The following is a 26082-nucleotide window of genomic DNA, read 5'->3' as shown; positions in this document are numbered from 1 at the left end:
GATTAGGAGATGTACCACACTGAATGAAATATGTAATTAAGTACTCACACAGATATTTGATGTTCTTGCTGTTGACCTCTATGCGTTGCCAAAAGCAACTGGTATCCTGATACACAGCTTAAACACAAAAGCAACATTCTTTCTTAAAATACTTTGAGCATCATCAGACTGGGGATACTCACTTCCTTCCAAAGTGGCTGGTGGTCTCTGCTTACAAGTTTTGTTTGACAATAGCTTCATATAACATGGCAGATCCTTTGCTTTTGACTATTTCTCTTCAAATGAGGAAGAACAAGACCAGAACGGGGACGCGTCCCCAAAGCCATGTCCTGTCAATATTTTCAGGATTTCCCCCTTCCTTTGTATGACCTGACACAAAGAGGCAAAACTGCAAAAAAGGACACAAGAGTCAGGCACACCAAAGTGAATTATGTCAGTAGAAACTCTCCACTTTGATAATTTCAAAATATTTCATTTTTATTTCAATTTTTAAAAGGCATTTTGTAGTCCTATTCATGAGATATTTAAAACTAGACAAGTGATTGTGTTCTGTTTCAGACTCATCAAATCAGTATGCTTAAAACGCCCAGGAAGCATCTTCCAAGAATTTACTGGCATTTATTTATTCCTATTAACTGCTTTAGTTTCAAGGAACTGACATCTTCCAGGGGAAAAAAACTTTCCCAGAAAATTCCTAGCCAAACCCAACAAAGAACATCCTTCTGCAAGGTCTCAAGAAAAAGTTTGGAGTGGTTTTCCCTGAGGGATTGTGCTGTTAATGGTGGACATTAATTTCCATGTGTGACAAAGTCAGGTCAAACCCATCAAGAAGACACACAGTTGACTTCCCTCCACACACCACCACCATGGAACCCCCAGACTGCATCCCACCCCAGGAAGGTGTGAGGGAACACACAGATTGCAGCACCTTCACAGGAAAAGCCCGATTTCAGAAAACAGCACCTGCACCACTTAGACATCTGACCAGGAAAACCACAACAGCAGCAGCAAAGGAGGAGAACTAGGCTGAGAAGCTGTAGGAGCAGCAGTAGGAGATAGGGATAAAGGTTACTGAAGGTCAAGTACAGCTGGCGCATTGCTGCTGGCACGAAATTGCTGCTGCATTCCAGGAAATCATTCCCTCTCATCTTCCTGAGCCTGTCACATCCTATTTCACTTACTGGTTCCTTTTCAAGGTGTTCGTCTTATTTGTCTCCTTGGGTTTGCTGTTTATCTCCATTTATTCTTAGCATAATTTGAGGCTCATTGTTTGAATTCTGTGACTGGTGGGCAGGTGGGGGAGAGTTAACCTGTGTAATGATTTGGAGAATCTATGTGGGAAGGAAAGAGAACAAGATTAGTAGAAGTGATTACAGCGGGAGTTGTGATGGGAATATCATTTCACCAGAGTGAGCAGTGGGGAACCAGCTGGCCTGTGTCTTGTCATTTTTGCAGAGAAAACCGAACGAGCCACGTTACTCTGTGTGAGCCGTGTCTGGGAGCTATAAAATTACCTACTGATGAATAAGCTGGAAAGTTGTCTGAAATAAAGTTCAGGAAGCACTAACATACCTCACACAATTCCAGCTATATGGTAATGTATGTTAGATAATTAGCACCAATGGGTAAGAGGCATGAATACTCATCCATCGAAAGTAAAGCATTAGCATATATTTAGGAGGTTACAGTTAAATTTATCATGAGCTACCTGCCTCTGCTGGAACAGTTCTTACAGCAGGAATCTTGGTCTTCTTTGGAAAAAGGTATTAGGACTTTACATTTGGCTTGCAGGGGGTTCTTCTGAAGAAACCAAAGCTCGCTAGTCACAAATGAACAGTGGAAACCGCCTCCCATAACCAGCCTGGGCCTGCAGAGCCGGTGGAACTTTGGGGTGGCCACGGGGAGGAATGGCTAGGGCTGCCCCATGCCAGGCAGAGATGGTCCCAGCTGGCACCAATCAACGCTCTGCTGAGCCCCTCAGACATGCATGGGGCAACTCTGGGAAAACATATCAAAAGGAAGGGCAGAAAATGCCAGGTGGAGAAAAGAGGAAGGAACAGCAAGGTCAGAGGAAGAGGTGTTCCACAGCAGAGTAGACACTGCAGCCCATGGTGGACCCCACACTAGCGCAGACACTCCTGCTAGTGTTGCAGCTCCTAGAGCCTGCTCTGAAGCAGAGGAAAGGTGCATAGAAGAAGGAGAAGCAGAGAACTGTGATGGACTGATAGCAACCCCCAGCCCTGCTGCACCATTCGGGGTGGGTGTAGAGGAACCTGGAGTGAAACTGAACCTGGGTAAGGGGGAAGGAAAGGTGTTTAAACATTTGGTTTTCTGTTTCTCACTACCCAAGTTAATTATTAAATGTTTATTTTAACTAGCGATAAATTAAACTAATTTTTCCCCAAGTTGAGTTAAATATTTGAGGGAGACTGGCTCCTAGCTCCTTCTGAGCTTAGGAATCAATGTCTACATTTTCACTTTAGGACAAGTGCAGATGGATTTGGAGCAACTTGCTTTCTCCAGAGGCAAGACACAAAGTCAGATCATCAGCTGTGCCTTGCAGGCAAACAGGACCTAAACTTCTTTTGAATTACAATCAGCCATGTCTTGAATTCATGACACAGCTTCTGCCTCCTCCTGACATCGAGCCCGGGATGAAGAATTATCTTCTCTGGCCCTAGTCATGATTATAACATATTTTAATTTTAGCACTGCAGTATGTTGATATTTGCACTGTGCAGGTTTTTAATCCTGTTGCTAATAGTTTACCAGTTAACTGAGTAAAAGATATTTTGTGCTCTGAATCTCCTGGGTAAACGACAGTTACATTAAACTTGTTTCCTGGATGTCTCATCCACTATTATGTTTGTAAAGCAATTCACATTAAGAATGCTCTGTTTTTACATTCTTGCCCAGGCATGATTTTTTTTTTAATTTTTTCATCTGTTTCTTTTGGGAAGTTTAAGAAAATACCTATAAGTTACTGTTGAATTAAGGAGAAAATAATCCTCTACTTGTTCAAAGGAGAAAAGCCCAGAACCTCACTTTTTCATCTACACAGTCCTAGAAATAATGCTGAGGTTTTATCATTTCATGTATATTGCAAAGCCTAAGTAAAAACCACTTGCATCTTCTGAGAACAAAAATGAGAAGGAATAAGATGAATAAGAAATGCTACCAGGAAAAGACAGAAAACTAAGTGTAAATGGAGGTAAGCTACAGCTAAAGTGGCTGTAACGTTACTCACGGATGGAATACTTGCACACGCTCTGATATATAAAATCTGCAATTAAATTTTAAAAGAAATTCCTAAACTAAGGAATTGGTTCATTAAAGAAGGATAAAAATGTTGAGATTTGAAGGCTCTACTGTTGTCTCGGAATTCTTTTTTTCTTCAGGAGTCATTGAAATTTCTGTCTTTGATAAAGGCAGAGCTGCTTCATTTACTGATCTAATGATGCTCATGCAAGACTATTTGCAGATTGTATTTTAAAAAGGACATATAAAGAAAAGCATTTTTGAGGGACAAATCTTGTTTCTGTTCGCATACCCAGACTCAGACTAAGCAGTTCTCTTATTCAGAGTGCAGAAGTGGAAACCTAAATTTAAAACAAGAAGTCAATATTTCTTTGTGACATAGTTGGGATATACCACCAGAAGTTAGGAAATTGAAGAGGTCACGTATCTGACGCTCAGAAGCACATCTGCACCTGCTTAAAACTTACACACTGGTCATAACAGGATCTCTTAGAAATAAACTAATCAGGACCAGAGGCAAAAAAGGAGATTCTGGATAAATCCAGACAGAACAGCCATCTGAGAATGCCCTCTTTCCAAGTTGCTCAGAAAGCACAAGAATAAAGTTGAAGCTTGTGTTTTCATATAGATTTAACTACATAAAGCCAAGCAACTCAGTGATGAAGACTGGCAGAGAGATTCATTCCAAAGTAACCAATAGACTGGAGATTAAAAAACTAACATGAGACATGGAAGAGGCCCTGATGTTGATCTGGTAAAATAGCTTTTTTCCTCCTCTTCATTTTTTAAGGTTCTGGGACATCTGAAGGGAAATCAGGAAATGCATTTGCTATTCAGCTCTTCACACTACCAGGATTAAGAGAGCAAGAGCTGTAGAAACACCTAACGGAGGTGCCTTGGAGAGAAGGAAAAAGCTGCAGACAGCCTTTGGAGAAAAATGGTTGGAGAAAAAAAGAAAGGATACTTACATTCATTTTACAATTTTCACCCCCCCCACCCTCAGAAACAGGGGAATACAAGCAAAGCAACATAAAGAGTAACAACATGTTTTCTGTGTTATTTAAAATACTCTGAATACAGAAATTGAAATGTTCTTTTCTTTCTTTGATTTATCCAGTTGCAACTGTTTAGATAGAGAGGAAAATCAAACCAAACATGAGCATTCATTCTTATTTGCATGACTGTCAGTGTGAGCTGAGAAAACTCAGCTCTTTTGAGAGGATATCTGCCCCTTGTTTTTCCTGATCACTGTGCATTACTGTGCATAACCACTGTTATGCTCAGAACTGCTGAGGACACTGCTGAAACAATATTAGCTTCTTTCCAGAGCAGAGAGGTTTGCCTGAAGTCCATGTAAATTGACTTTCTGAACACTAGAGTGATATACATAATTTTGGTGTTTATAAGTATATCCTATTTTGTTTGTTTTTATAATTTTTATCACAATATAAAATTACTACAGATTTACAGAATGGTTTTTTCAAACACTGTCAGTACCTACATGAACTGAATTTTTTTACTTAGAAACAAGAACACTAGATATTCTTTAAGAGCTACAACAGACACATACAATTACAAGTAACTGTATATGCAGGAAGTCCTGGGGACAGTGGTTAGGCAAGGTTTGAGTATTAGATATGTCACCAAACAGAAAAGGTATTCAAATTACAGGCTTGGTACCAAGAAAATCTAAGTAAGCACAACTTTGCAAAAGAATAGAAACTTGCTTGCTTCAGAATAAATGGTCTCTACATGAAGCTTCTGGAGAACAATAACCATGGAAAAGCTAAGCCCAGCTTACTTCAGATTTAAAGAGACTTTTATAGAATCATTCCTGACATCTGTTTAGTTATGTTTCAGGTTTGGCTGTGGAAGTTTTGCAGAACCTTAAAAAAACCCAACAAAACAAACCACATCACCCTCTCTCCAATCTACATTTTATAATAGAACACAGCCTTTACAGATTCAATAAATTATTCATGGAGAAGGCAATATTACTATTAGACCCTGGGGTCTTGGGCTCCCTGCATGTAAAAGATCTAACTCTACACAATCAATCCAGCAGGATAACTGTTATACTCTACTTAACCCAGATTGCCTAACAGGGTTTGAAAATGGATTAGTGGATGATGAGCTTGTTTTAAAAGCAATATTATCTCCCTGAAAAGCAGAGGATAATTCCTACTAGCTGTTTTAAGAAATAAAATGATCCTAGGTTGGAAAGAAACTTTTCACGTGTTCTCTTAACTACCTAGACATTAACACATACAATGACTGGAGACATGGGAGGAGAAGCTAAGCATCAAAACAGGCATAAGTCAAAAACATGACCACTACACAATATTTGTCTTAGACTCTTAGAAATAATCTAGACTGACAAGAGGGTATCGAAACTGGCTTACTATTGCAAATTCTCTGAACATCCTCTTTGAAGGGGCAAGCAAGATTTCTGGAATGGCTACAACTCTTCACCATTACAGCAACTCCCACAAGTAATACTGATATACAGAGGATACTCTAACATGTTTGTAATTAGAGAGAGAGGTGTAAAGGTGAAAGCATTCTAGAGATCAAATGGTTCCTTGCTATCTAATTTTAGTGACTAACTGAACATCCAAAATAAACCAGCAGAACTTACTGTCTATAACAATGGGTGCAATTTTTATTTTTCACAGAAATGTCTGCTTGCTATCAAAGCACTATGCTATGGTCATTTTTTATTTTGCACTTGTCAAGATAGCTCTGTTTTTCTTGCATGCATGCATTTTGTTTGTTCATAATATTCCCCTGAAACAGAGAAAATGGCTAAAAATAGCTCCAGGTTGGAATGGACATCGAAAAGGAAAAGCATAGGGAGACTTACCTCTACATGAAGACATGTTGGGAGTCCATCAAGTAGATCAGAAATGTGCTCTTCTGGAAGGTCTATGGGGAAGCCCTGTTCTCATTAACATGCTAGCAGCCATCAAGCCTCAACAATACCAAAGTTGGAGTCAGGAGTATTCTGCAGAAGACAACTTCCTGCTTAAACTGAGAAATATACTGAGAAAATATTATTTATTATTATATTTAGAAATATTCTAGACCTGTATTATGACAGTATGTCACCAAAGGGTAGTGTTGAAAGAATACAATAGAACATCCATTGAATAGGAGTTTTAATTTTAGAACTGAGAGTGTGTCTCAATATCCAATGCCAACATTTACAAGATTCCAGACAGAGAATAGAGACATATTATGAACTACCTGTAGAATCATAGCATTGTTTAGGTTGGAAAAGACCTTCAAGGACATTGAGTCCAACCATTAACCCAGCACTGCCAAGTTCACCACTAAAACATGTCCCTAAGTTCACATCGTTTAAATACCTTCCAGGATGGTGATTCCACCACTTCCCTGGGCAGCCTGTTCCAATGCTCAACAGCCCTTCTTTGAAGAAATTTTTCCTAATATGCATCTACTGGAAACAGTTCATATTCTGAATATCAAATCTTCACAGCAAACTGTTCATAGGCAAGCCCTAGGCTGAAAGATGTTCGCATAAAACATTAGTTGAATAAATTCGAACTAACATATTTCTGGATCCAGTAGAGCAATTTGTAAGAACATTATCTACCACTGGCATACATGGTCACTCCAGGATTCTGTGAAAGCAGACAGAACTCCAGAACCCACAACATTTTTCACTGTTGTAAATATATCTCTCTTGTTAACAAAATGGCAGCATGACAAATATAACACAAGAGCACTGCTAGACCCCCTTTGCTTAGCACATTTTCTCTCCTTTTATTCTTCAGAACTTTTTCTCCCAACATGTTTTTTGTTTTCTGTGCTGCTACCTGGCTCTTCCTTTTCAGACAGGCTCTTCTTGACAGTTATCGGGGTTTAACATACTGTACTAGGAGGCTCGTGAATATTGCTCTTTGATTTTTAGTGCTTTATGATGAATGGCTAGAAATCATTGCTGTAGAAAAAAAAAGGGAAAGAAAAATAGTTTCTAAAAACCTTTGTGCTATTGAATTCTGTCTGCAAATTTTCCAGTATTGATTTGCTTTGCTACAGGACTGTCACTTTGCATGCTAGACGTCATATACCTTTCCCCCCCTACACCCCAAGACAACAAGATATAAAGTGAGAAAAATAAGAATATGAACCCTAAGTGTAATTAGGATGAGTCCTTTCTTACATTTTTCCTTCTTGATTTTTTATTCCTTTGTTTTTAAAGTCTTTCCAGATTTGTTTTAATTTGAGGTACTTTGTGTTTTGAAGCCTTTGTCACTTCATAACAGACCCCCAGGTCTTTTTTCATTACCTAAATAAAATCAGGGAAGCAAGAATTAAAGGGGTGGGAGGCCCAAGATGGAGCAGGGTCCTGCCAGAGACCTGCAGCCCATGGAGAGGGAAGCCCACGCTGGAGCAGCTCATTCATGAAGGACTGCACCCCATGGAGGAGTGACCCACAGGACAGCAGTTTGGGAAGAACTGCTGCCCAAGGGATGGACTCACGCTGCAGAGGGAGAACATGGAAGGAAGGAGGGGGGGGAAAGGTGTTTTTAAGATTGTTTTATTTCTCACTCTTTGGATCTTATCCTGTTAGTAATAAATTTAAGTAATATCCCCACTTTGAGTCTGTTTTGCCCATGAAGGTAATCAGTAAGTGACCTCTCCCAGCTCTTAACTCATGAATCCTTAGTTGTTTTTTTTTTCTCCTCTGTCCAGTTGCAGAGGGAGAGTGAGAGAGTGGCTTTAGTGCGTACCTGGTATCTGGCTAAGGTCAACCCACTACAGTCTTTTTGGTGGCCTGTATGGGGAAGTCATGATGATTTTGAGATAAGGATAGTAACTGGGAGAGGTAACGGGCAAAACAAGTACTGAACAATGTTAGAGAATTAAATGATCATGGGAAATTTTTGCTATAATTGTGGTAAAGGTCCTTGTTTTCCTCCAGAAAAACAAGCTTCCTCTTCTCATTGCTTAGCGGGAAAATAGTCCAAAGTTGTGAACACAAATATATACAGCAAAGTTTATGTTCTGTATTTTTAATTCTTTTTAAGACAATAAGTCAAAGTATATACCAATCCAGGACATACTGCTAGTTCAAATACAAAAGCAATTTCCTAAGAACATATATATCCAAGGTCTGTCAAGCACTGCTGATGCCAGGGAAGCAACTAAACTAGTTTCCACCATCTGAAGTCTATGTTCCTGGAACTGGATCTCAGTCTTCTCTATTGTTCCCATGAACTTAAAAATACATTTTTGGCTTTGATCTTTCTCCTTCTGTTTCTAAGTGCCATAATTTCCCAGTCTGGATTAATGAAACACACAGAAGCTGGTGGTCCCTGCCACAGAGGGCCAACAGCCTACAAGCAGTAACAAAGAGCACAGTGCAACTATCAACAAGGGAAGGAAAAGACACATTTCTCGGTGAACTCACATCTGGATTAAAAAGTTCAAATTTATCACTTTTACTTTGCTATCCTTGTGTGAATGATAAGCTTCAACTGCAGAATAGTTCAGCAGTTCCCCCTTTCAGAATTCATGTGCTTAAAGCACACACAACAGTGACTTTACAACATTCAACTTTACCAGACTTCTTCAGCATGATGGAAAAAATACAGAAGAATACATTTCATAGTATGGCACAAGTGGCATCTTGCAATTCTTGGTCTATGATTTCAACATGTTTCTATACCTTTCTTACTAACTGGTTGCAACATGGAAGAACTCATGTATGAGTTCATGCATGCCCAGGAACAAGGAAAGGCTATGACTTAATCTTGAAGATATACATGCTAAAAAAAATTAAAAACAGAATAAAAAAAACCAAACACTTTTTTACTTTAATAACCATGGCTAATACTGCCAAGAGGACCTAGGTATGGATCAAATGCCTACACACAAGAGGGAAGAGGAAGGTAATATGGGAGACATAATCAGCTTGTTTGAACACCACACTATAGTTACGCGATGTGGTTGTGACCACGTGTCTGTGCCTGTCTACATTCAGACCAGAGGTTGCACAACAAGATGAGTATCACTTCCCACATTGAAACTTGGCAATTTCCCAGGGAGGGAAGGAAGGATCCGTGGGCCTTGCAAATCATGCTGATTGTCCCCATGGCCTAACACAGCTGAGGCTTCCCTAAGGCTGGGTAGAGAACCAACTGCAGCCATGTCAGCCCACATTCCTCACTGCTATTTGTTGCTCTGTGAAATGCATCAAACTCTTCAGTGAAGAGGTTCTTTGCATTTCACCTGTACCTTCTAACATTACACAGGTAGCCAGATCCTGTCCTCTCATCTGCTGGCTAACAAGCGGAGAAAACTCTCAAAATTAAACAGAAAAACAGCATTCTGTCTTGCATGACCACGGAGTGGGCACTCAGAACACCCATCAGTATAGTACTAGGATCATGTGTGTAATTGTGCTTTCACCAAAGCTAACTGATAAAGAACAGAAGTTAGCTGGAAGACACATCAGTACTCTCTAGTCCTTAGTAACTGGTGCGTTAAAAGGTTCCACATGACATGTGTCATTTCACTAAGCAGCCATTTTGCCCTGTGAAATTAGAGTGCCAGGGTCTCAGATGAATATGTGGCTCTTGGCTTTAAGGTCACAATTTCTTCCTTGCTAAGCCTAACTTCTTTTCTCTGTTGCACCAGATCAGTCTGATGGATTTAATGGGATTCATGGGATTTCCTTTTCCTGATAGTCTACTATATTTAAAGGCAAGAAACACTGTTTTGCTTTTTTTTTCCCCCAACAGTTCCATAAAATAGCTCCATCTTCTAGGGGTCTACATTAAATTTTTTAATACTACAGAGAATCCTTGATTTGCAAAGGAATATTCAGAGTAGAAGAGGCTTCCTTTGCAACAACACCTCTATTCTTCAACTTTTGTAAAGTTCTCTTCACAAAGTTCCAAAACACTGTTTTAGAGGCAGAGCACTGAGAAAGCATAACATTAAGTTAAACTTTTTTTCTTTTGTTCTGGAGTGTGCATTTTGGGGCAGGGTTGTTAAGCAAGGAAAATAACAAAAGTTCCTCTCCTGAAAAGGTCATTTTCTGGCAGCAGTTTCAGTTCATACTTATTAAATGCTCACATGGAACTGAGTGTATCGTTTGTTTATGTTAAAACTAGAAACAAGATTCAGTTCCACATTCAGAATTTGTATGTCGTGTTTCAGTCTGGAGCATATTTTTACCATTAAGATATAAACCTTTAAATTAAGAATTTATCATAAAAATACACAACTCTCTCGGAACACACAGTGCAAACATCATCACTATGACGATAAAAATGATTAAATGCTATCATTCTGTTCAAGACATTGCCAACAGATTTTGTGTTAACTGCCTGCAATTAAAGGTCTGTCTCTTAATAACATATTAATATGAATTCTGCCAGTACTTTTGTAGCTTCCAAAATATTATTAAAATAAATAAGTTCAGGACGAGAAAGAGTAACACAAACAGGAAAACAGACTGTTTCAGAATTATAAAAACACTAGGCAATAGAGAGTTCAGTTTTAATATAAACCTGAATTTCCTAATACAGGTTACCCAGAGTAGGAGTCAAGTTCTGTACTAATCTGATTTAACATGCCTGCCTGAGAGTACTGAGCACTCAAAACATTGTACTCTGTAACCTCCGGGAGCATCCTAATGAACTGGGGGAGCAAGATTAAACTGAAATAAATATATATTTTTTTTTTAAAAAGTATGGTAGAAGGGCAGCAAGAAGATTCGTACTGGAAGTACATTGTATATTTTTTTCAGTCTCTTTACTAGTCATTACAAATAAGTTAGCTAATTGCTAAATAACAAAAAAAAAAAAAAGACCTAATTAGAGTAATTAGAGTAGTGGTTTAGACAACTGTGTGTATTCAAAGTTAAAACTTAATTAGGAGTTAAAACTATGTTGTTTTATTGATGTGTACTTAGCATTTTTAGCCTTTTAAACATTAAATGGAGGTTCACTTAGGAAGGGATATTACAATGAAACATTTAAATACATTGCTAATTTTCTACTCCAGTTAGTGATACTTGCCTTTCTCCTGACACAGTCACTAGCAAAAAAAGAGCAAAATGAGAAACCTGCCAAACACGAGCAAATATTTTCACCTTTTTCCTAGAGTAAATGATTGCCTCTGAATTGCCACTCTTCTTATTCCAGTTTTATTCTTTTCATTTGTCGGCAAGGGAATTCATATGCTTCAGCTCCCCTCCTTCCTCCCAACAATGATACTCTGCTAATAAACTCTTACTGCTTTTTCCTATCTATCAAAACCACTGCATAAATCGCTGCCTCACCACTCAGCCACACATACTGCTGACCTCCCTTGGGAACAGTGAGCAGAACCCTGTGCCAATCAGCAATTATAAGATAATGGTACTAAAAAGCCTGAACCTGGGAGTTATTCAGTTGCTCTGCCAACCCTTGCAGGACTCTTTTATGTGCCTGGGAATTAAGTAATTAACAGACTAATTTATTGTTCACTATAAAGGACTTCTCTCTCTAGTCAGGTTTGACATCATCAGAATTCACCACCACATCAGAACATGTCAATTCTTCACTCATTTCCAGAAGAGAAAGAAATCTATGAAAACATTGCTTCATAGCTCAAGTTTGCTTTGATAAAAAAATCAACCCAAACCATAAAAGAAATCACTGTCACAATTTGAGTACTGTCCTCCAATACAAACACACATGGCTTAAATAAAGGGAGTCCTAAACTGACAAGACCTGGAGAAGCCAAAGCTATAATTCAAGTAGGTTGTGGATACATTGATGTTCCTCACTCTGCAAAGTAAAGGATGACTGTTTTTAACCATTGTGTGGACTGCATGGCATGGCCTAGAACATTTTGCCTATGGAAGCCAGGTCATTGATATAAAGGACAACCTTTAACTACTGATGGCAATGAACGTTTCTGCTTTAGCTTACAGTGAAAGCCATAGCCAAGAGATGAGTGTTTAAGCACAGAATTATAATCTGTTTTCTAGCTGATACACAGTATTAAGGCTTCACCTGCATTACAAATACATGTTGTGTTTAAACACAAGTAGGAGAGGTTACATTAGTGGAACTGATGACTACAATGTTATAGTAGTCATCATGGTCAAGGGGAAATTGTGTTCAACTTCATGGTTTAAACACTAGTGGAGAACAACTTTCTGTTGTTCTCTTCTGTGCTCTAGGTCTTTTCTTCCAGCACAGAGGAAGTCTTTGCAGAATCTGAAGGAAGGAATCAGCCAGATTTGCAATGTAGAAAAGAAAAAAAATCCAACTAAGATTAGGAAATAAAGAATGTGTATTAGAGATGTCAAATCTCCTTTACTGAAGATTTTTTAAGAATAAATACCTGTTGGAAATAATCAAGGTATTGCAATTCCTTTCTCAGTTCAGGGTTACTAATCAACTGTTCTCTCAAGACTGCTCCAGCTAGGATATTTTCAGGATTTTAATACTTGCAAAGTTGTTCCTGCATCCCTTCTGATCCAGTTACATCACTCCAGTCTCATCGGCCAAAGTATAAAACATTATAAAATGATCCCATGACTCCAGGTTATTACAGAGCAGAAGAAACAGCCAAAAGAAAACTGTTGGGACTGAGAGGGCTGAGCAGCCTGCAGGGTGGTGAGGAAGGTGTATTTACCAAAAAAAAAATCACAGAATTCTGGTAGGACTGGAAGAGACCACAATGGGTCATCTGGTCCATCTTCCCTGCTCAGGCAGAGTCGTCCTAGAACATATTGCAGAGGATTTTGTTCAGACAGGTCTGGAATATCTCCAGGGAGGGAAACTCCACAACCCCTCTGGGCAATCTGTTCCAGTGCAAAGTCACTCACACAGTAAAGAAGTTCTGCCTCGTGTTCAGGTGGAATTCCTGTGCATCAGTTTCTGACAGTTGCCTCTTGCTTTATTGCTTGAAACCACTGAGAAGAACCTGATCCATCCTCCTGACACCCTTCCTCCAAATACTTATAGACATTGATGGGGTCCCCTCTCAATTGTCTCTTCTCAACACTGACCAGGCCCAACTCTCTCATCCTCTCCCCATAAGAGGGTCTCATCATCTTTGTTGCCCTCCACCAGACCTGCTGCAGGAGCTCCATGTCTCTCTTGTCCTGAAGAGCCCAGACCTGGACACAGTACTCCAGATGCGACCTCACTAGGGGTGAAGTAGAGGGGCAGGATCGCCTCCCTCAACCTGTTGGCAATGCTCTTCTTAATGCACCCCAGGATACTATTGGCCTTCTTGGCCACAAGGACACCCTGCTGGCTCATGGAAAGCTTTTTGCACACCAAGACACCCAGGTCCTTCTCCACAGAGCTGCTTTCCAGCAGGTCACCCCCAGCCTGTACTGGTGCAGGAGGTTATTCTTCCCCATGTGCAGGACCCTGAATTTGCCTTTTTTTCAGACAGTTCTTCTCTGTGCATGTCTCCAACATGTCGAGGTCCTTCCAAAGGGCTGCACAGCCCTCTGGGGTATCAGCCACTCCTACAGCTTTGTGTCATCAGTGAACTTGCTAAGGAGGCTTCTGCCCCTTCATCCAAGTAATTCATGAATCAGTTCAACAATACTGGGCCCAGTTTTCAACCCTGGGGGACACCACTAGTGACAGGCCTTCAATTTTGCACTGTAGAAGCAATTGCAGAACCTTCCCAAGAGAGTCTCTGAAGACTAAGCCATGCTTTCCTGGCTTGGATGGAAGAAAACTTCCTTAATACTTCTTGGTAAAGGAGGCAAAAAGGAGCCTAAAGAATGGTGAGTTTTTTAAATCTAAAAAGAAAAGTTATTAAAGGAAAAGTGAAAATGTAGAACGTCTTATCACTAATAAAAACCTAGCTGAAAAGTTGTATTGAAGGATAGCACAACGAAAAATCATGATATCAACTCATAATACATCATGAAAGTATTTTTAATGAACTTTTTTTAGTCCATAGCTCAAATCCTGACATTTATTATTTCAATGCTTTCAGATGCTCTTTCCAGGATTTCTGTGAGAAAAAGAAGCCATTTTCAAACCTTGAAACAAATTGGCTCCTATATGTAAGTTTAAATTATCCATCACCCACAGGAGGATTCAAGCAAAATCGAAGGCCATCTTGATGAATAATCAAGGTAAATTTGTCACATTTTTTACCATGCTGCATACTTCCAGAGTTTCATAAAAAGATCCACATAATTAGTTTAGCTTACCAGGAAAAAAAAAAGTTGAATGACAAGGTCAGGCTCTTGCCCTTTCAGTAAATTAGAGAAGATTGCCATAAATTGCATAATATAATGAAACACCAATTTGCATATTTGCTGCTATATTAAAAGGGATCAGTTTTAGCTCGCAAAGCAGAACAAATAAAAACATGCATTTTAATAACTCAAATTACTCCCAGGAAGTGACCCTCAGCAGAAAGCCTGATTATCACTACTTAATTAGAAGCCTTGGAAATCTAAATCCTCCTTTAAATCCTATTCTGTGTACAGTGAAAGATGAAGCCGTGAGTTTTGTCTTAGATTCAATATTTACTCTTTACTAATATGTTTGCAGGGGAGACTTTCCAAGCATTATGAAGACATGCAAAAAAATTAATATTCAAAGAAAGAGTGCATAAAACCTGTGTTGGCTTGCAGGTGCAAAGCAATTAACAAGCTGGCATTTGCAGTACTTTTAATTAATTAATTAAAAATTCAAAGCTGACTTTCATTTCTTTAAATGTTTGAACATTTTATCCATCAATAATGAACCACTACTTACTGCTGTGCTACAACAGCTGGTAAATGAAAAACTTAGTCCAACACTGTAAGAAAGTACACAGGAATTTCACATTTTGCTTTCTCCTTGCAATTTAAAAATGCACTAGATTTTGAAACTCTGTATGATGTGGAGGTGAATCTTGTGTGTCTGCTTGGCTGTAAAAACTGCATTCTGTATTACAGTTCAATCTAGAACAGGAATTAAAAATCAAAATTTCAGCATATAATGTATTTGGGTTTAATTTTTAATTTAACTTGAAAAATTTAATTCTGTCTGCTTTGGGAAGTCAAGGGATTTTTCTTAAGAATAAAGTGTTCTGCCCTGATCTTTAAAGATTAAAATTATACTATAAATAAGATTTGGAGTAATTTCTAAATGGTTGCAAATAATAAATAGTCAGAGAAAGGTGCTGTGATTAAATTTACAAGTTGGTATCACTTGAATGATAAATGCATTGTTTTCAGCAGAAGGAATTGGTCAGTATGTATTTAAAAGACACTATCATTAATATACTTTAATTAAAACATAAATACTACATTGCTACCTCACTAGGCATTCAGTCAGCTGGAACTAACTGTATTTGCTTAATCTACAATTTTAGATGTATTAGCAAAAATAAATGTTGGTGAATGTAAGAGCCTGATTACATATCTTGGGTAAATTGGTGATAATGAGTCAAGAGACTTTGTGTTCATTCACATATATTAGAATAAGAATCATTATGAAATTAAAGCTAAGATTAATCCTGCTAATGACACCATGGAGCATCTGGGAATAAGATAACCCAGATGTCAAATTCACTGTGATACTGTGCTGCTATTTGATAGAGTAACCCCTTGAAGTGTTCTTCTAAGGCAGCTAGCTGGTACCCCACAGTCCCAGCACTTGAAATGCAAATGAGTGACAAGATAGACTAATAATGAGAGCAGATTCTAGCAGTAAGGAAAATGAATTAATTAAAAAAAAAATCTGAACCACTGATAAGAACAAGCAGCAGGCAACCCAATGTCCTCAATTAGGGTGGATGACATCTGCAGTGTATTTCTCTCTAATAAAGCCCTCACTCTGTATTCCAAAGCACACGATTCTAACACTGTTAACATTTTAATGTCTTGGGCGTGCATGGTAACATTAATTACAAGATGATTTGGATGACTTCTGAATCTCTTTTATGTCTTCCACTGAGTAAAAATCCGAGTTGCAGCTTTGATATCATAAATAAAATGTACAGACCTGCCAAGCATTAAAGCTCTCCTGAAGTAACTCAGATCTGCTAAGTTACATTAAACCTTTATAGCTAAGTAAAGAGCATTCCCTGTGAATTTAAAGAGGGTCAGTGTCTATACATTTTAATGGCAAAGCTTTACAGATCTCCAGCATTTTTCTTTAGACTGCAGCTGTTGTTGTTTTTAATTACTAATGAATTTAATCTAATGTTTTGTTGAGCTCAATTTATCTTCTCCATAGCATTTGTTTAGAAACTCACACCACCATTAAGAGACTTGCTTCTTAGTATCCCAAGCCCTCAGTCTTCTCTTCCTGCTAACTGCTCTGCTCCTTCCCTGGGAAGAGCAATCGTTAGCAAAAACACTCCCAAACCAAGACAAAGATAATTGCCAACTGAAAAAAAGCTACACTTTTTAATTGTGGCACAAGCCTCAATGAGCAAACCAAGAGCAATCCAGGATCCCTGTGGGCTTTTCTGATTCACACTGAAACACAGTGGCACTTCATCTTCATTGCAGCTGTTAGGCACACCAACCACCCACTGCACTGCCATCATCAACTGTGTAGACACACCCAGTGCAGTGGGGAAAAAAATTAACAAGAAACAGCTTTTGTGGAGGGACACACAGCATCCCTGGTTCTATACTGTCCTGAATCTTCTCTAAGTCAGTACAGTAAAAGTAAGGAGAAAGCTTTTCACATAGTTTCATAGCCCACTTCATGTTAGTGTAAATGCGAGGACCAAAGGCATGCAGAATCAAGCTTTTATTTTCTAAATGAATGCCTGAAGCAGATAATGAACTTTCACTAATGTTTGGAACAGGACAAAGATCTATCTTGCTTTCTTGGCACTGCTGCCAGCAGTGTTAGAAAACAGTCTTGGTTTTGAAATTCTCCCTGGGGGTGGCTGAGGCAAGATACTCAAGCTTCTTGCAACTTCACCTGCAAAACTTCCCATAAAACTTCACTCCTCCACAGGTTATGACACATAGTTCAGTAAGAGCTTTATGAGAAACACCAGTATAAGAAAGGCTTATATACATTGAAAACTACCATTTCTTTGGGGCAAATGAGCAAATGTAAATATCCTGATCTCTTCTTTTACACTGGGACACAAGTTGACCAGAGTCTTTGGCCTAAGACCAAAACCGAGTCATTTCCACGCATCATTCACAAGAAAAAAAATAGCAATGATCCACAGTTAAGATTTGTGGTCATGAGATTTGTGATGAGAAGCCACTCAAGCCATTTCACACTGTTATAAACCTCTTCCCTCAGAATCTCCCATCTGTGCCCTTTTCTGATGGCATTTCTGGGACACCACCACTATTCTGTCTGCTGCTTTTCTGGGGTTCCACAGCACATACACTCCTCTCTGTCACGCTCAGATATGTATGCACTCACACACACTTTTTTCATGTTCTGTTCCCCTATGCCCCAAATATATTGATAAGAGACATTTAGTGGTCCAACTCAATTTTTCACAGGTCTGAGAAAAAATAACTGAAGAGAAATTAAGAGGAAAGCAAACTGGCCTTGGGATTTATGCCTTCAAGTACATATTTGGTGCATTTTAGAAGGCAATTTATACAAACGCTCATTTAATGCAGATATTCTTTCATTTTTCAACTTTCACAGCCTCAAAAATTAATGAAGCACTGAGAAATTTCAGAGAATATCTCAATGTTAATAATTTTAAACCCTTGCAAGGGTTTAATTGCAAGGACAATTATTTCTACTGTTATTTTGTTGCAGTAGATCTTGTCATCCAGGTAGAGCCAACCACTGGCACAGTTGCGCTCCCTCTTTATGCCAGAAACTGGGGGGAGGGAAGGGGCAGGATTTACTATCCAAAATTTAAAATAGTTTTGTTGATATAATAAAAAAGTGTACTCTTTTAGATACATCAATCCATGATTTGCTCAGTCAGGAAAGTAATTCACATAAAGTTTCATAAAAGGCAAAGTCTCTTTCGCCTGAACAAAGATTTGACAGCACTCGCTTCTTCAGTCTGTTATTGACATCCATGGCCCTGGTTTTTAGTTTGTATTGGTTGTTCTCCTCTCAGGTCCTTTATATCATCTGTACATGAAAAGGACTTGTCAAGATGGAACAATATCCTCAGCCATCCACAGAACTGAAAATTTTGCTCAAGTACCCTCAAAAATAAATTCAAACAAGGAGTTCAGCATGTCTAAAAGTAAATCTGTACAATCAGCTCTAGCTATTGGAATGTATGTGCAACTAGAAGCATGGCTTGTTCAAAAAATATCTTATTTTACTGTAGGTTCACGAGGTGAAAGCACAAGCTGCAAATCATCCTCATCTGCTGTCCTTGATATACATGTCATGTCTTTGTTGGTGGTCTTTGCCAAGACATAAAAACTGACCTTGTCCCAGGCTACATCACTTATCCTATTAATCAGCATCTTAATGACCATTCCAAGTGGCTTTTGAGCAGAAGTGACCACTGTCTAGGGTGCCTTCCCATTTTCTGGAGAAGCTGGTCTCTTCCCAAGAATGGCTTTGCACCGCCCTCTGCCTTACTGCTTCACTCTGCTCACCACTGCAATCACCTGGCAGCGAGCTGGAGGCACAAAGCTCTCCTTCGTTTTCATTCCTTGGAGCTGGCTTGCTAGGGTGCCTTCACAGAGCCCTGCATGCCTGCAGTGGTTTCACCTTAATCTGCCCTAAATCCAAGATTTCAGCAGTTTTAAAATCCCATAGCGTCTATCTCTCCTCTGAAAATACTAGCAGATTTGTTACTTTGATTTTTTTTCTATTAGGAGATAGCATGATGCACCTCCTTGCAAGAACATGGAGTAATTGTATAACCACTGAAGCTTTTTAAAATTTATAATAGAAGCTTCATTATAGGGAAAAAAAAACCAAACCTGAATAAAATGTGGCTTTTTTAATAGCTCAAATGCTTGTAATGTAACCACAGTACAAACCAGAGACTCAGAGGGGAAAGACCACAGAAGAGGTAATAAAACTACCCCTTAAAAAGGTAACTGTATCATGTACACACCACCATTTTCACCAGGTAGGTTTAGCTAATTGCAGGCCAGCAGGTTCCAAGAACAGCTATACAGGGAATTTTCAAGACAAAAGTTTAAGTCACAGTTACACAGGTCTTGTCTTTCCTTGTGCTTGGGCAAAATTGCCATTAATATTAATGGCAGACAGGCATGCATGTAAAGGAGAGAAACCCCTAATTAGTGTCGTAGCACATGCAACATTCCTAACAGGGAACCATTTTGTATGCCCTAATTGCACAAAATTGGCAACAAGTTACCGTATGCATCTGTATCAAAGGCTACAGAAGCTCATGAATTCTCCAGTGGTAAGAAAACGTGCCCATACTGCAGAGTTTGGGTGACAAAAGAAGTCTGTATATGTGTTATTCTTACAACCTCTGCTACCTAGCAAAGGTAGCCCTCCAGGGGTTCTTCATAGACCACTGTTCCTGCTGCACCCCTAATGTCTCAGAGGGTAAGCACAAGCATCTGTGTTTTCTAATAAGGTAGAGATATTTTTCAGCATTTTTTACTTAAACAGATCTGACTGATCAATCTCTGCTGATATTGCAAAAATGCACTAAAACCATATTGTAGCATTGCAAAAATATCAGAACTACACTGACCATGTTAGAGAGTACAGTCTTCTCCTTCTCATTTACAGGAAATTTCTTCATATAATGCACTGCTACAAAACACAAGAAAGTCTGTTTGGCTGCAGAAAGATGTTCAAGGTCCCAGTCATGCACACCATGATTTCCACCAAATAGAAAGCATTACAATTTCTCCAAAAATATTTCAGAACTCTTCTCAGTTTTAAGTCAAAGTCAGTCTTTTTTTCTGAAGTAAAACAATAAACCAATTTTATCAGCAAGTAAAGGTAAGCAGTTAAGTGGAATTATATGAGCAGCAATTAGGATAGTATGTTTTTACAGAGCAAACCCCTGCATTCTTATAACATCTACCTTTTTAGATTTTTAAATCTTTAAATATACATTACTTATGCATCCATGTTTTCCTCTCCTAAAAACATCAGCACAAGCAATTCCTCAAGTAACTCAGTTGACTTCTCACTGATGCAACAGACTACATTTTTGCTCCAGACATTCAGAGACAGAAAAATATCTTATTCAACATTTTTTAATTTTTAAACTGGAGAAAGGAAATACTGCGCAAAACATTTTCACCTAAATACTTAATTGGAAGTCAACATAAATAGAAGACTGGCATCAACCTACTTAACAAGGAACATGACTGGCTTACTCAATATTTTCTTCACTAAACATAGAAGCTTCTTTCAAAAAAACAAATTCTTTCCTAGATTTTTTTTTTTAAGCAGTAGTCTTCATTATTCTAAAACCAAAATATGGAACTGACCAAAGCAAAGTCTAAGAATGAAAATATTGAATCATTTAGGAGCTCAGGTAGCAACAGCATATCCATTTCACCAGTTACAGCAAGACAAATCTGCCCATGTTGTATTTGTGGATGGACTATTTGGACACTAATACTCAGCTTGGATGATTTTAATGTTTCCCTGACTGGTCTACTGTCATGCCCATCTGTCAGAGTGGCATACAGCCCATTCACAAGGTAGAATGCCAGTTTCAACCAGAGTATGGATACTAACCAAAGATCAGTTTAGGAGGAAAGCCTATTGGATGCAGCTAATGACACCTTATTTACAGAGATCCTCCTGGTGTCAAGCAGTGCCAAATTAAGAACACATGCTACATTACAAGGATCACATCTGTTAACAAATATTGGCACTTTGTCACTGGCATCTGCCTCTCTTGTTAATCCGCTTTGGTAGTGAAAAGGCTGCCTCAGAAGAGGTGTTCAGGCCTTGTCATACCAGTATAATCACAGATTTACTCACCAAGAATTTCCCAGTAACAGGCCAAAGTTTGACAGCATTACTTCTGTACACATCTCTTCCCAGCAGTTGGTTATGTGCTGTAAAAAGCTGTGAAATTATAGAATTACAATATCTATTTAAATGAGCTTTTTCATGTGTTTGAGGGTTTATTAAACCTATTGTCATCTTGTCAGCAACAAGAAGAACATGATTGCAGAAAACAGAGTGACAAGCAATAAAAAGTAGAGAAATGACTTATATATTCTTAGCACAGCTGAGTTTGCAATCTAAGTAAAAGACTGAACACCTCAGCCCAAAAACTAAAAAACAAAACCAGACACCATCAAACAGGATGTTCAACTTGATGTTTTGGGGGGCTCCTCTGCACTCATATTTAAGGGTTTGGGGGTTTTTTCAGCTTTTTTTTTCATTTTTTGGGGTTTTTTTAACTGAACAGTATGGATGTATTAAGGCATGGACAGTACGGGCCACTACAAAAAGACCTCTGTGCTGAAGGCATGTGACTACCACAATTTCCATTTTAAGATCATTTCCAGTTTCCACCATAACAATAGTGAGCAGTTTGCCATGAGTCATGCCATGGATAGTAACTCCAGAAGCTGCCAGTCCTTGCCAGCTGTGTCAGCAGTGCTCTACATGGGAAGGGACGTAGATCGGCTCTCCATCCAAGCAAGTGGGAATATCAACAGCAGGGACTTCTACTTTTTGGGAGCTGTTGCACACTTCCTGTTTTGCTGGTTAGAAGTCAAGGCGATCTGCACTCCTAGCCTCTCATTTCCCCTTAGTTCAGGAGAGTGAAAGAAAGGCATAAAGGATGCCACATGAGGCTGAGACTGAGGGAATGCTACTGCTTCCTGCCTTATAGTGTAGAGAGGCAATCAGTTACAGGGATCACCACTAATCAAGGCTGGTGTAAAGGGACAATGGTAGATACAGCAGAAGCAGGACACTTGCACTCACCTCCTTTCAGGTATCTCACCCTGGTGAACAGACCAGGACTCTATTCTCTTTGCTTCGTTGATGAGATACAATTGCCTGGCTGACCATATTGCAGCACTGTGCATCACTGTGGGTACTTTACAATAGGATGGGAAGCTCTTGGACTGAATTAATTGATAACAAGCTACTTTCACCAGAGGCACCTCAAAGGACTAGCTGAATTTTCTTGAACAGACAAGAACAGCATCAGTCCTGAAGAATCTCTTTTCTGTTGGCTCTGGAAAGAAGAAACTACATTTAGACCCTTCTAGGACACCAAAGGTCTGGAAACAGGATGATGCTATTGGGAATAAAATGAAGTGTTTTCTCTCCTTAGTCAGATGCAGCTATTGTACAATAGATCTCTGCCCAAGAAGGACCACTAAGTATTACTATATAGTTCACGTGACCTTTGGTACCAAGAAATCTGGCTCTGGCTCTTTTCACTGCGAAGAGTTTTCTTTGGCTACCCCTTTCAGTTACACCAATCAACCATACTAGGATCAGTACTGTGAGCTGGCTGTATTTTAGTACAGTTCACAGAGTAAGCATAGTATTCTTCAGGAACCACTGATGATAAGATGGCATAAAACTTCAGTCTTTACTAGTGGAATAGCTCTGCCCCATACCTCATCAGTAAGCAATGACCTTTCTGAAGGCTAAACTGCAGGCTTCAGAGTGAGCTGGCTAGATGAAGTATTTAAAACAAAATGAAGACAAAGGGTTGAGTGCCTGTACCTGTGGTGTATGTGCTGTCCTAGCACCCTGTCCTAGCACCATGAGACAGACATCTCTTGTATGCTCTTACCATGACTAAAACGTAAAGCAAATTGTTTTCTTTCTACTACTGGATGAAGACCACTCAAGCATCAGTTGACATTACTCTCCAGTGGCACACAGTGTTTCACTTGCCAGATAGCAACAGTTTAACCAGTCAAGATATACAAAAGTAGACTGAAGATTCTGTTGAATGGTCTCAGGAAGTTACAGTTATCAGGGCTGTTGGATGGTTCCTTCCTCTTCCTTTATTGTGGCATGTCTTGAGCAGAGGCATCACTTACCCAGATAGAACCATGCAACGAGGACCGAAGAAGCAGATATGTTACACTACATGTAAATAAGTTCTCCAAACATCTCTAAATCAGTTGTCAGCCCATACACCTGTAAAGCATCAAGACAAACAGGTACACAATGAGAGGTATTCAACAACAGTTAAAAAAAAAAACAACAAAAAAACCCAACCAAAAAAAACCCCCAAACATACTGATTGGTTTGTCTTGGAGGGCTGAATAAAGTCTAGCTTTTGACAATCTATTCCAGCAAAAAATAACATATATATGATGATACAAACACCACTGTCCAGCTTGGCTGGTGGATTTATTTTGCTGAAATAGTCTTGAAGCATCAAATGACATTTGTGATAATGTCATAGGGGAAAAATGTTTAACTGCCTCTTGGATTTACCTGTCATGTGAAAGATATAATTCCAAAGATAACGATAATGATATTCCATTTATATATCTCCTGTCATTCAAATTAATTCTTCTGTTTTGCTAACTACACAGGAATATCTATAATGATAAAGTTACAGTCAGTACTGGAGACTAACAGCTTAAAATAGGAAACAAGAATTTCACCCACTTGGCAGCCAGTGTCTGAACCACAAGAGGTGCAATGTGATTAACCACAGCTCAGCTTCTGAGCCACGAGCGTCCTTGGCACATTTGTTGCAGGCTGCATACATGTATCCTCAGGATCAGGTTTCCACCTTGGCCATGCAGACAGAATCCCAGCAAAGATGTCATTTACAAAGAGTTCACCTAAGCCAAGGCCATTTAACCTGGTAAGAAAGGGAAGTCTCAAACCACCAGAGCTTTTGCCAGCACACATAATGGTCCCAGTACAAACTCTGGTCATAAATGCTTCTTGTTCACCAGGGAAATGCATTGGCATCACATATGTGGCTGTGGAGTCCAGGTTGCACTACTGCATTTTAGACACATACAAATTAGATGTCTTATCACTCAATTTCTTTCTCTAGAGGATGCACATCTCCAGAAGGCATTTCAAGTCTTAGGTCAGTTAAACTGCCCTTTTTAACAATCTCTCCCTCCCCCACAACTAGAAAGCCAAGGGTGATGTAGTCTCCTCAAATAGATCCCTAATGCTTGGTGGCAGAAGTCACTTTTCATTTGATGCCCGTAGTTCAGAGAAGCAAAATGGCACTTCTTGGCTAGTGATGAATCAGAAAATATCTGTTTATCTAACCTTAAATGCCAAATCACACTTCTTTAAGGGTTCCTGTCTGATCAGTCACTCCAGGTAGGCTGCCTCCTGGCCATCTGCATCCCTGGCCCCAAGGAGGCTGCATGGAGCTGTTAGCCTGCTCTAGATGGCTGGAAGCCCTGGCAAAGCCTTGCAAACTGCCTACCATTGAGGAACCAACACCAGCACAAGAAAAGGTTTTGCCTCTAGTACCATGATGGCACTCCACAGGTGCCCAACCATGCAGGTCTGCTGAGACTCTGCAGTAACAAGAGATTTTTGCCAAATAAAGTAATAATGCTGAGATGACTGCTTAAAAATCAGTAGTAATTAAAAAAAAATAATAAAAGGGAAGGGCTAATAGACAAGTGAACCTATTCATGTCTTATTCTTTTGCAATAATATAGAATTTAAAATATTAATTTATGTACATTTAAAAGGCTAAGGATAGAAGACAGAAGACACAGAGTGCAATTTCTGCGAAACTGAAATAATATAACCATCTCAAACCAATTCATATTTATTAGTGGAATAAATCCTTAAATTTCTTTCAAAAATTCTCATCGAGCCAACATTGTTCCAGGTTCCAGCCCAACAAAGAGATCTGAAAACTTATGTCAGAGAACACTGTTAAAAGTGTTATTAAAGTGATCTGCATGTATTTTCCTCACTTCTGTGGAAAAAAGCCTGCTTTTAAACATTTTATCAAATGCTGCCCTCTAGTGAACAGATGGTTTCCAGAATGAACACACACAGACTGAAACACTTGTATGGTCTAAATGAGAAACTCAATAACCGAAGTGCACACCAATCGAGACAAAGGAGTCAAATGAGATGTCTGAATCATTAGTAGAAATTCTTACATTGTTATATTATTGCTAGCCATTTTTTCCCACTACTATTTTATAAGCATCTGAATTCAGTGCATTTAGCCATTACCATGTATTCTGAATCCTTCGCATCTCCAGCATCTTTCCGTCAGATATTTGTATTTTGCATGTCAAGTTTTAAAGATATGTTTCACCACTGTTGAGACTCTCCATCTTCATACAAGTAGCCTGTTTGGAATTAAATTCTGAACCTTAAATTAGCCTGCAAGATAACAGAGTTCAATGGCATTGTATCAAAATCCCAAAGTGTGTAGTGAAAAATGTCTACCACCATGTTTGATTCATATCATTTTTTCTCAGGAAAGGGCTATCTCCTGTGCTTCACTGCCCTATACAAAATTTAAGTTTCTGCTTCTTACCAATCGATGAAAAGAACTGCACTGACAAAGCGACTCAGAAAAAAAGAATGGAAATTCTCATAAACCATAATTAAAAAAACCCCACCAACACAAACTGAGCCTCTCTAGCTCCCACAATAACACACATTTAATAGATTCCAATCTGTTAACATTTGCACTAGCTCAATACTTTAATAGTATTGGTTTTATTTCTCCATCAAGTAGTAATTTCACCCATTAAGGTAGAATTAGTTGCCTTATAGTTTATGAGGAGCATTTAAGTAGAGGGGTTTGTTTTTCATGGGATAATTTTCTTGTAAGTGCACACTGGTAATATGCTCTAAGGCTCAGCTTTTCTCCTTTTGCATATTGCATATGCTTAATAAGTTCTTTCAGCAATAAAAGAATAACCCACCACTTATCACTGCAGTCCAAAAGACTGTGTGTAATAGGGTCATATGG

At 39.0% G+C, this 26082-nt stretch overlaps 1 long non-coding RNA gene across 1 annotated transcript; it reads right to left on the bottom strand.

Annotated features, from left to right (window-relative positions):
* Positions 1–6: 6 nt before the first annotated feature.
* On the bottom strand, positions 7–25862 carry LOC127478010 (uncharacterized). The gene is made up of 6 exons (XR_007907100.1): positions 25332–25862; positions 22936–23288; positions 21150–22365; positions 6122–6288; positions 1182–1331; positions 7–388 (listed from the first exon to the last, which is right to left on the bottom strand). It is a non-coding gene; the product is annotated as an uncharacterized LOC127478010 (long non-coding RNA).
* Between the last annotated feature and the right edge of the window lie 220 nt (positions 25863–26082).

Source organism: Manacus candei, unplaced genomic scaffold, assembly GCF_025592945.1.
Source record: "Manacus candei isolate 608988 ecotype Guabito, Panama unplaced genomic scaffold, ASM2559294v1 h1tg000005l, whole genome shotgun sequence".
Classification (NCBI taxonomy): Eukaryota; Metazoa; Chordata; class Aves; order Passeriformes; family Pipridae; genus Manacus; species Manacus candei.
The sequence above is the reverse complement of the archived record's forward strand: the minus strand, read 5'-3'. Positions and strand labels throughout refer to the sequence as shown.